Source organism: Anthonomus grandis, unplaced genomic scaffold, assembly GCF_022605725.1.
Source record: "Anthonomus grandis grandis unplaced genomic scaffold, icAntGran1.3 ctg00001155.1, whole genome shotgun sequence".
Taxonomy (NCBI): Eukaryota; Metazoa; Arthropoda; class Insecta; order Coleoptera; family Curculionidae; genus Anthonomus; species Anthonomus grandis.
In genome coordinates, this window is record NW_026088687.1 from 1 (window position 1) to 12,747 (window position 12,747).

Sequence of the window (12,747 nt, forward strand, 5' to 3'; positions counted from 1 at the left end):
CTTTTGTTCGGTTGCTGATATCCTCACAAAGGGTCTCTCTTCCACTTATGACCCTCTCAAATTTTTACCTACCACTAGTGGAAACTTATTTTACCTCAGCCCCACTACTCCCAGGGAGATTTTTTGCACTATAGGATCGATGAAAAAGAAAAGGGCATCTAGTGACGATGGTATTTCAGTGAATTTATTGGGAAAACTTCCTTTGAGTGCTCTTCAGGCTCTTTCTGATGCTATTAATATTTCATTTCAGTCGGGCACATTTCCTCTTTGCCTAAAATTAGCAAAAATTTTGCCTCTTTATAAGGGTGGTGATCGTTCTAGTCCATCCAACTATAGGCCGATTTCAATTTTGTCTACTTTATCTAAGTTAATTGAAAGACTTATGAAGGATCGTCTTTTAAAGTTTCTTCTGGGGAAAGAACAATTTGGTTTTCTATCAGGGAAAAGCACCTCTGACGCTATGTTTGATTTCTTGTCCAAACTTCTCTAAACTCTAGGGTGTTAATGGAAGAGAGGCGACTGCGGCGGTGTTCTGTGACATGTCCAAAGCTTTTGATTGTGTGAGTCATAGGATACTGCTTCAGAAGCTTTCTGCTTATGGAGTTAGGGGTGTTGCACTGAAGTGGTTTGAGTGCTATTTGTCTGGTCGCGAGCAGTCTGTGTACCTTAATGGTGACTTTTCTGGTAGGGAGTCTGTGGATTGTGGTGTTCCACAGGGGTCAGTTCTTGGTCCCCTTCTATTTCTTGTATACATTAATGATCTTATTACTCTTAGCATATGTGGACATTTTACATTGTTTGCTGACGACACAACGGTTTTATGGTCGAATAAAGATCCCAAGCAGCTTGTCACAGATGTTGCAGCCGATCTCCTGAAATTAAAGCAATGGTGTGATTCCAATCAACTTTGCTTAAAAAAGTCCCATATTATTGGTTTCAATTTTCAAGCTGAGAGTCTTGATTTTGGTGAGAACGCATTGGACATGGTAGACAATTCTGCATTTCTTGGTTTAGTCATTGATAAAGATTTAAAGTTTTCTGACCATATAATAAAGTTAAATAAAAAACTTGCTTCTGGCTGCTTCTCTGTTAGGGCAACCGTTCATGAACTGGGGAGAGATGTTGCTCGTGATGTGTACTTTGCTTTGTTCGAGTCGCATTTAAGGTATGCTCTTCCATTTTGGGGTGCATGTTCAAATTATCTGTTTCAGTCTGTTTTTGTGCTGCAAAAGAGGGCTGTCAGAAGTTTATTTAAGGCCCATTCTAGAATGCATTGTGGTAATCTTTTCAAAGAGAGCCGTATTTTGACCCTACCATCATTATTTATTTTGGAAACTGCATGTTTAATATTCAAAAATAAGAACAGTTTTCCAATCCGACATCACAGTTATCCTACCAGACAGATTAATAATATTCCCCTTCCTATTCCTCATTTTACATCTATCAAAGATTCATTTATATATCGCGGTTTAATGATTTATAATCACATTAGCGTGGAATTAAGAAGTGTTCAGTCTTTGCGCCAGTTTCGTTGTAAACTAAAGTCATATTTGCTTCTAAAAGCCTTTTATTCGATTGAAGACTTTTAAGGCTGAGGATGTTGTGTAGTAGACGCTAAGCTTTTAATCTGTTCATTTTAATTTTGAACATACCTTTATGTGTCCCTTTATCTCTGCTGCCACCTTTGTCTACATGCATATATTTTGTTTTATAAAGATTTTGTTTGTAACATTTTTCTCTTGCATTTTTTTTTTTTTTAGGGATTTTATATGTTGTATAAATTTTTTATATTTGTTTTGTAAAATCTGATTTGATTGTATTTATTTTCTGAAGCTTTGTCAATAAAATTCGTGTACATGTACCAAATTGTACTTGTTGTACATAATTGTATCGTTTTGAGAAATTTTCAATTACATTTTCACATAATTGCGGCCCAATTTCGCTAATAATACGTCTAATTTCGTTTTTCAACTGTGGAATTGTTGTTGGGTTATTAGCGTATACGAGGGATTTTAAAAAACCCCCAAAGAAAAAAGTCACAAGGCGTTAAATCGCATGATCTTGCGGGCCAGTTCTGGTCTCCATTCCGTGAAATGACACGACCGGGAAACTTTCTTTGCAACAATTGAATTGCTTTACGTGTAGTGTGACATGTCGCACCATCCTGTTGGTACCACATACCGCCCGTATCCATACCATCCAATTGAGGCCATAAAAGTTCAGTGAGCATATTACGATAGCGTTCGCTGTTCACGGTAACTGCATTTTCAGCCTCGTCCTCTAAGAAGTACGGTCCAATTACTACACCTGTCCAAAGTCCGCGCCAAACAGTGACTCTTAATCGATGCATTTTCTTCTCATGAATGACTCTAGGATTCTCTTCGCCCCAAATTCGGCAATTTTGTTTATTAACAAAGCCATTAAGGTGTGCCTCATCGGTAAAGAATTTTTTTTTCGAAAAATCGACATCCATTTGTTGTTTTTGCAATACCCAAGAAGAAAATGTAAGGCGCGTCGCATGATCCACTGGCTTTAATTCTTGGGTCAATTAAATCTTATAGGCATGTAAATGAAGATCTTTTGTTAGAATTCGGTGGGTAGTGCTCTTAGAAATGTGGAACTGCTGTGCACGATGACGGATAGATGTTCCCGGATTCTCGCCAACACTTTCACGCACTGCGGCAATATTTTCAACAGAACGGCTAGTACGGTGACGCACTGGTGTTTTTACATCCAGTACAGAACCATTTTGTTCAAATTTATCAATTAGTCTTTGGACGGTCGTGTGATTTGGTGCATCGTGTCGACCAAAAATGCCCCGCAATTTACGAATTTACTGTTTCCGCAAAACATTATCCATATTTGTAGTGTGTTTTAACAATAATAATTCGTTGTCCGACCGTATATCATTCCATGGCTACTAATCGCAAACTGTTTACATTATTCTTTTCAGTTTTTTTTTTTGACATACTGCGATAAAATAAGAATGCTGCGCAATTCAAAACGTGCGTTCCTATTGGGACACCCTTTATATTAAAGATAAAAAAGTATATTCTTACCTTTTTTTCACCATTAACTTTGAGAGTAATTTCAAAATCTGAAGGTAGTTCATATTTTTCTGATAATTCATAAAACAGAGAACTTATTGTATTGGTTATCTCAAAGTTAAAAATGAATGGGTCTTCAGGTGTAGGCTCAGGAGAAAAATCTAATGTTACTGTGAACCTAATCATTTCCTAAAAGAGAAAGTTATTATTAGTGCTGTAGTCAAATCATTATTTATATATATGTTCATAAATGCTGGTACAAAAATTAATTTCTTAGTTCATTTATATACAGTGTACCCCAGATAAAATGATATACATATGAATTTCATAAAAGGTAAGAGATATAGTTTCAGTTAACTGGGAAAAAAGTTGTGCTGTTCCAAGCCCAATCAGATAGGATATTAAGATCCACGATATCTACAGGGGTTTTCAAAATATGGGGCTAAATCTAAAAATCAGGTTTTTAGGAAACCTGCAATATCGTCGCCATCTTGAAACCGATTTAAATAATAGTTGGTAATTTTAGGTTACCTACAATGACCAATAATTGATTGACGTTAAAGATATTTTTCTCCGAATTTTAGATTTAAACCACGTATAACAACAACGGTATCTTGATATGGCGAAAAACATAAATTTATTTAAAAAAATATTTTTTGACTTAGCCAAATGTAAAAACAAATGTCGGGATTGTTTTCATGGTGATGCCATCGCTCTATCAACACTTTTAAAATAATTATGATATTTTTAAAGTTATTGATCATTGTAACAGTTTTGACATTTTGAATAATTATCTTTTGGTTAAAATACGTAAACAATGTCGTATTTGTGATAAACTCTTTTTTACTCAACAATAGGTTTAAGATGAGGAGATTTACAAATAGAGAAAATATAGATTTAGATGATTGCTTCATATTGTGCCGCAAAAATGCTGAACGAGCGAGGGAAATGTACAAAATGTGAGCCTTATTTAGAAAGACACAGGTTGAGTGACTTTCAGTAGATTACGAGTTAATTTATTGAAGTATGGTTCATTTAACTAGCCCAACAGAAACAGAAATAGCGACGAAAATTTAGTACTGCAAGGTGTTCTGGAAAATCTCAAAAAGTGTAAATAGCGTCCATACCATGAGTACATTAGTCAGAGAGTTCAAGAAGGAAACTTAGAGGGACAGTCAGTATTTTTTATTTTATTTATTTATTTACGGAATCCATTTACAAAAGTGTTACATAGCATACCCATACAAACATATATATTCAGATACAAAACTATCCATAAATCGATGAAAGGTGTAGATGAGTTAACTAATTAAAGCCCCTGTGAAATAATATTTTTTAACTGCCCCTTAAAAGATGTAATCCTAGAGTCAAAAAAGCTTATCTGTCCTGACAGACCATTAGCACTTCGAGCCATTCATGTAATTAGCTCATTAATACCATAATTGGTATGGTGGAATGGGACTGAAAATATTTCTGATTGTCTATTCAATCTGGAAGGCACCCTAAGTTTAAAAAGAGACAATAACTCGGGACAATCTATAGTAGCACTTAAAACCTTATGCATAAAGCATAAGTCGAGTAATGTTCTTCGTGACTCTAATGTGGGTAAGTTCAGGTTATCCCTGACCCACTGATAGTAATACTCCTGTCTCCTGTGACCACATCTAAAAGCAGCCACCCTTAAAAATTTATTTTTAGTTTTTTCAATCTGCTCAATGTAGCAGTTATATGACGAGGACCACACAATTGAGCCATACTCCAAGATGGGCCTAACAAGAGAGCAATAAAGTAGTCTAAAAGTAAACAAAGATAAATCAGTTGTAGACAGTTGGATAAAACCCACCATTTTCATTGCCCTACCAGTCACCTGATTGATGTGACTTTTAAAAGACAACCTGGAATCAATAAATATTCCTAAGTCAGAAACCTCTGTTTTGACACCAATTGCTACATTATTTATTTTATAAAGAAAAGCAATAGGGTTTCTTTGCTTAGAGAAAGTAATCTTATGGCACTTATTGATATTAAGGGACATTCTATTCAAGTGGCACCAATCAAAGAACAAATTAAGGTCTTTTTGCAGGAGCACAGTATCGGAAAGGGATGTGATAGGCCTAAATAGCTTCACATCATCGGCAAATATTAGCACACGACAATTTTCAAGTTTCAAAACTGAATCAATCAAAAAGAGGCAAAACAAAACAGGGCCTGAGTGAGAGCCCTGAGGCACCCCAGATGGCACAAAAATTTCAGAGGAACATGTACCTCCAAGATTAAGAATCTCGGTTCTACCTCTGATAAATTCCGAGATCCACTGAAGAAGAGGCCCCACAATACCTAAAGCCCTAAGCTTCTGCAAGAGTACTCCATGGTTAACCCTATCAAAAGCCTTGGAAAAATCTGAATATATTGAGTCAACCTGAAGTCCCTTCTCCAAGCAGCAGTAGAGATAGTTGACATACAGCACCAAATTAGCATCAGTAGATCTGCTTTTTATAGTAAAGTAATATTTATTCATGCTTATGAAAAAAAAAAAATTCTTACAATCGTCACAAATAAATAAATACATATTAAAAAAATATTTCACTTACAAATTATTAAAGTTTTACATTGCAAATTAAAATCCTTATCTAAAATATTAAAAAAATAACACCCAAGATACAATTTCACAAATACTAAATAAAATAATCACAACTAACAAACAGTTAACATTTTGGAGACCCCAATATCAATTTCAATTTCCTAAGACCTATTTTTGTTTCATTTTCACCAATTTTCACAGTTGAGCTTGTAGATACTCATCAAAGCTATAGAAGGCTCTATCAGCAAGTAATTTCTTTACTGAGACAGCAAAAAGTTTTTCATTTAGAGCTTTAATATTATTAGGAAGTTTATTAAAAAAGCTTGGGGCATAATAAGTAGTTGAGATACGAGATTTATTGAGTCTTAGAGAGTGCATTTCCAGGAAATCTACTTGTTGAGTGCTGCGAGTATGAATTTCTGATCTCTGGGTATATTTATGTAAATTATTTTTTGTATATATTAGACATTCAAAGACCGCTCCAAATTGCTCAAGATTAAATAAAGATTTAAAACTCCAGGCAATCCTGACTGATAGCCATAGGACAAGCAGTCAAGCAGCTTTGGCAACTCAGATTAGTTACACACAGCCCAATAATTGGAAATTTTATTTCTACTACCAGATTTAAAAATGGGTTTTAGAAAACTTCTCTTCCAGAGAGTGGGATAAGAACCAGTACCTTTTTTGCAACTGGTTTCTCAGAAAATGCCGGGAATCTCCTAGATTCTTGTTTTAAAAGTGTTGTTGTCGAACAGAAAGCAAGTTGACACTACAATTTACAAATTTTAGTAGACGTAATATTATTTATTGGGCTTATGAAAATCCATTTAGAAAGATGATAGAAAGATAGAAAGATGGGGATTTAATGTTTGGATAGCTGTTTTAAATGGACCGGTTTTATTTAACATTTTTAATGACAACCTAATGGGACCAATACTTGCAAAACTCTTGAAAATGATGTTGATCCCAGTTTAGAAGAGTTGCCTGTTCATGACAACATGTGGTTCCAACAAAATGGCACCCCTACACATAATTCTGCAAATATCTCTAATTACCTAAATGAACAATATAGAAATTATTGGATAGGAAATCAAGATCCTATTTCGTGGCCTGTCCGCTCCCCTGATTTCACTCCTTTTGATTTCTGGGTATGAGGATACCTAACAGATAAAGTGTATTACACTAATCATACTACAGTGGAAGAATTTGAAAAAGCCTTTGACAAACAATTGAAGAAATGCCACAACAAATTGTCAAAAATACTTATTTGGCTATGATTGAGAGGTGTATGCACATTGTTTATTAGCAAAAATTGAGGTTTCTTTCAACTCTTTATTAACTTATTTTATTTTGGTTAATTGTTGATAGATTATATATATTATTAAGCAAATATAATATAGAGTAAGTTAGAAATATTTTTTTTAATTTAATTTTCATATTAATGAAATGACTTTCTTGTTTGAATAAAAAGAAAAACAAAATAATTGATTAGCAGCCTTTGTTTTCACAGCCAACTAAGTGAAAAAAGTTTTTTCAAATAAATTTATGTTTTCCCATTTAAACCCAACTTTGCCCCCATTTGAATGAAACTATATCTATTACCATTTACGAAATCCCCATGTACAGTAGTGGCAGAAAGTAGAGCAACTTCTTTATTTTAAACACATCTATTTTATTTAGTAAGAAAATACAATCATATTGGAAATATAATACCAATAAGATCTAAGCATTATAAATCTATCAACAACTTAACTTAATATTCTTTGTTTATATTTTTTATGTACAAAAATTAATTCTGGGGCGGAAAAAAGTAGAGCAACTTTTTAAGAATTGATGTTTTTCTTTTTGTAAAAACTGAAATACAATTACAATTTTAGTATTTTGTAAAATATCCATCATTTTTGATAACTTCCTCACAACGGTGGCGCATAGACTGCAGTGACCTAGAAATTATTACTGGGTCCATATTAATCCAAGCATCATGTAATGCATTGAACAATTCGTCCTTATTTTTGTAAGTTTTCTCCCTTATTTTCCTATCCAAAATTTCCCATAGGTTCTCGATGGGGTTTAAATCTGATGATTGACTTGGCCAGTCCATTACTTGAATATATTGCTGTCTAAACCAAGCCTTTACATATTTAGAAGAATGCTTTGGATCATTGTCCTGCTGAAAAAATGAAAACTGTCTGCATATGGAACCATTTCATTTTCCAGAATATCTTTGTACATAAATCTATCCATTATCCCATCAATTTTATGAAGTGGCCCCATTCCGAAACCGGAAAAGCAGCCCCACACCATAACTGATCCACCACCATGTTTTACTGTTGGACAAGTGTATCTGGGATTTAACCTTTGGTTTGCAGGACGTCGAACATATGCTATTCCATCACTTTGAAACAAATTAAACTTTGATTCGTCGCTGAATATTATCTTTTTCCAGTCATTAATTGTCCAGTGCAAATGAGATCAAGCAAAAAGAAGACGGGATCATCTGTTTTTTGCAGATAATAAGGGCTTTTTTGCTGGACGTCTTGCAAATAATTTGGCCTCGCATAATCTACTTCTTATTGTCCTTGAAGATACCTGAACGCCTAATTCTTCTGATAAACGCTGCTTTATTTTACTTAAACCCAAAAATGGATCACTCTGAGATATTTTCAAAATTTGTTTATCTTGATATTTATTGGTTTGGTTTTTCTTGGTCGTCCTGTTTTTTTTCTAGGTAAAACATGTCCATGCTTCACATAACGTGAAATTATTCGCGATACTATAGATTTATTCAAACTAAACCTTCTTGCAATATTGATTCGTTTTTCACCATTTTTGTGACAGTCTATAATTCGTGTTTTTAAATCAGCGGATAAAGGCCGTCCTCTAGGCATTGTAAACTAACTTTGCTTTTAATGCAACCGGTAAACAGCTGGAATTAAACATATATTATTCGATTTGTAAGTTTTAAGAAAAATGTTGCTCTACTTTTTGCCAGGTACACAAATTCTTATCAGTTTAAAAATAAACATAAATATTTAGAAGGTCAATTCTTATCTGATTTAAGACTACCTACTTGACCAAAAGTATTGTGGATAAATATCATTGTTATTCCTTTGTTAGTTGTCAAGAAATTTTATTTTTTTAAAAGTTGCTCTATTTCTGCCACTACTGTATATCATTTTACCTGGGACACCCTGTATATGAATATTGTATATTTTTTGTTTATTGAGATTTTATTGAAAAGAAAGATGACCTCTAGAAATAAATATTACAATGGAGTCACTGTAAAGCTCTATTTAACTGATTACAGAATATTTTTAAATTCCTAATGCATTTAAGTCTAAATATGAATGGATGAATGTGTTAAGTGAATATGGTTAAAGTTTTGAAATAGTAATTCATATTTTTTTAAGTTAAAAATATAGAAAACTGTTAAAAAATTATATAAAATTATTGTTTTACTGTTTTGTTAAAATTGAAGAAATGTTTATTAATAAATAAAGTCTATTGGCAAAAAAAAACATTTGAAGAAATGGGAGATGTAAGAAGAATCATCACTCTAATCAGTTAAGCAAAATTGCTTATTATTCTGACTATACAGTGTTTTCATTTCAAAACAATCCACCCTTAATAACTTTCTTAAAAAAAAAAACTAAAAGTACTGTTTGTTACCTCACATTTTAACTTCTAAATTGCTTGTATTTTTTTTTGATGATCTATTATAAAAAATGTAAGAATTTTAAAATGATGTAGGTACCACACTAAAAGTATTCATTTATAATACCAAAGTTTGGTGTTAATATAATATTAATTAATTCTAGACATTTTCGCAAACTATTTCCTTACAGATTGACTGATTTCATTTTTTTTGGTACCATTGAATAGAGAATTTTACGCTGCTTACTATGATGTGTACATGCATCCCCCTGTATATCTAATTTGATGTTTTTTTTTTTTTTAGAAAGAATTAAGTTAAGGGTGGGTAATTGTTTCGAAATGAAAGCACTGTATAGAACCACAAATTAGGTATTATCATCATACTGGTAGTGAAAGCAAACTGATCCTGAAATGAATATTGAAATATACTTTTTTTAGGAACAAGGGCTCAAAAAATCATAATATATCATACATAATATCTCAATAAAATATAACTTAGTGATTCAAGAATAATTTTGATGAGATGACATGTGTTAGGATTTAATCAAAAAAATGCTTTGGGGTATCATATGCCAATCTTGGCTAAAAACAATCTTAAAAAACTAAAACTAAAGTGTTGGTACCATAATTTTTTTCATTAAATTTTTTGTAAATATTCTCCTATATCTGTATCACATATAGTAACTCTTATTCAAGGAAAAACATCAAGCTCTATAGAAATTTAAGGTAAGTATAGCCAAAAATAATTGAGTACTGGGGTGTACTTCTGATTTACCCATCTTTACTGATCCAATAGTACTTCCAAGACTGTCTATTATTATGTGTTAAGTTCATAGGAGAAAATCAAGCTAAAAACTCACACAAACTCTATATACATTAACAATAAACTATAAATCCGGTACATCCCATTATTTATTATACTGTATTTATTATATTTTGGTCCTTGTACAGAGCTTTGTACTATTAGAAATGTATGAGATGTTAATCAAAGATAGCAAGAACATTTATTGAGGCATTAACCTTTGAGTTGCCATTAAAATGTAATAAAAAGGTTACAGTGCTTGCCAAATCATAAAAGGTTTACTTGGCATTCCACAAGTGAAAAATGTGTGCAATGCACAATCTTCTAAAGATGGTATAGGTATGATTATTATTTGTTGAACCAATAGGAATCAATATGTGTGAGCAAAAATAACATAATATGTATATTGTTTTCCAAAGCAGGTCAGAACATATTTTTGGATGCTTTCCAAAAGATAAATTTAAACCAGCATTATGAGGACATTTTTGGGAACATAATATGAGTTAAATAAAATCATATCAATAAAAGATACAAACATAGTAGGATGTTTGAGCTTACCCAGTCTTTAATGCAAATTTTGCTGAATTTTTGTCCAAATTCCTCTCCAGCAAGCCTAAAAATAACTGAGCTTAGTATAAATATGTAGTTGCGAAACGAGTCATAAATTAAACAGTCAGTATTCAGTAGAATATTTCAAAATACACTTTTTTTTAATGTAGTGACAGCTCGAAAAAAACTTACCTCTAGAGCTAGAAAAGCACGAACAGTTGTTTACGTCACTGGAATTTATACGTAAGCACCAGGTGAAGTCACTACTACTGATTACAATGGGACGAATATATTGAAAAGTTTGCTATTCTAATTAAAGGGCATAAATTGCAATCCAGCCCACAAAACACAATTTTTGCAAAAATTACCGGAGAAAATTGACATGTGCTAAAAGTCACAAGACGCCATCTTTGTGAAAATGACAAGCGTCAATGTGTCACATATGACATGATTGTCATCGTTTAATAAAAAGGCGGAAAACGTGACGTTTTAATCGCAAGACGCTATTCCTAGGCAACCCACATCTCTTTATGATTAAATTAGGTGGATATTGAAATAATATTACGTTAAACTAGTATTATTCTTTATTTTATAAACCTTTATATTATTAAGTCAATATATTATGAAGCAAGAAAGTCGAAATCGTAATACTTTGAATGAATGAATTGACGAAACAGTGGGCTGCCAAGGCAGTTGTGCATATAGGTCTCCTGATGGACCCGTCATGCCCCACCGGAGGTTACCAGAGCCCAACGGCCTTAGAAAAACCGATAAGACTCTCTGGTCTGAAGGACTTAAAGTCGCTCGGTACACTGAAAGTGTTACCCAAGTATCTGAACCTGGAGCGCGTGAGTGCTGGGCACTCCCCGACTACATGGTCAACGGTTTCATCCTCCTCACAGCACCATCGGCATTCCGGGTTGTCCGCAATACCGATAGTATGGAGATGGCTTCGTGCCAGTGACCGGTTAAAAGACCTGTCACTAGCCGAATTTTGCGTCTTTTTAGGCGTAGTAGATTTTTGGTGAGACAGGCAGAGGGCCCACCTATGTGCGCTTTGGCCTGTCTCATACCAGGGGACTCAGTCCATCTTCGGTGGGTCCACTTGTCCAGCAGACCCTTCATTGACGCGACCGCAACGCATTTGGCGATACCAACTATGCGTTCCGGCCCCATCGGCACATTCGCGGATCCCAGTCTGGCAAGAGAGTCCGCTTCCTCATTATGGCCTGCATGGCCAGGTATCCAGACGAGCTGGACCCTGCATCCAACCTGTACCAGTTTTTTCAGGACTTTTATGCACTCTAGTACAAGCTTGGAGCTTACCTTTGCGGCCGTGATAGCCTTAATGGCAGCTCTGCTCTCCGAGCATATTGATACGACTGTATTGCGGTGTCCACAGCTTAGGATTTTCTGTCCGCTAAAATACAGCGAATACTTCGGCCTGGAAGACAGTGGCGTGCTCCCCTAGCGAGTATGCCCTACTGGTATGTGGGATCCCACCAATAAGCCCTGATCCAGCTCTGTTATTCATTCTGGAGCCATCTGTGTACCAGATGGTCCCCCTATTTAGCAATGCAGGTCTGTTGGAATGCTGCCACTCCTCTCTGCCTGCAATGTGCGTCACGAATCTCTCGCAGTCCACAGTCACTGGAGCCATGCAGTCACTGCCCATCAGAACGAGAGGACATTCCTGTATGGCCCGTGACCAAATTTTTGCGTGACCGGTCTCGTCAGCACGTAGTTCGCCGAGGACGTATAGCCCGTACGCAATCCTCATTGCCACGAATTACACAACGAGGTCCAACGAGGCGGAAGGCATAGCAGAGTCTCAAGCGCTCTAGTTGGCGCCGTCCGCATGGAACCCGTTATGCTGAAACATGCAAGACGTTGGACTCTGTCCAGTTGAGCACGAATTTTTGCTTTCTCCGTACATGGCCACCAAACGATAGCCCCGTATGTGAGAAGAGGTCTCACAATGCGCGAGTAGATCCAGTGGAGGATCTTAGGAGACAGACCCCAGGTATTGCCGAAAGCCCGCCTGCAGGCGCAGAGCGCGTAGGTGGCCTTTTTTATTCTGGTGTCTGCATGATCGTGCCAGGAGAGTTTGGGAT

General features: G+C 35.1%; 1 long non-coding RNA gene across 1 annotated transcript; it reads right to left on the minus strand.

Annotated features, from left to right (window-relative positions):
• Positions 1 to 3,065: 3,065 nt before the first annotated feature.
• Positions 3,066 to 11,042, minus strand: LOC126750038 (uncharacterized). The gene is made up of 3 exons (XR_007665559.1): positions 10,826 to 11,042; positions 10,643 to 10,697; positions 3,066 to 3,236 (listed from the first exon to the last, which is right to left on the minus strand). It is a non-coding gene; the product is annotated as an uncharacterized LOC126750038 (long non-coding RNA).
• Positions 11,043 to 12,747: the final 1,705 nt, after the last annotated feature.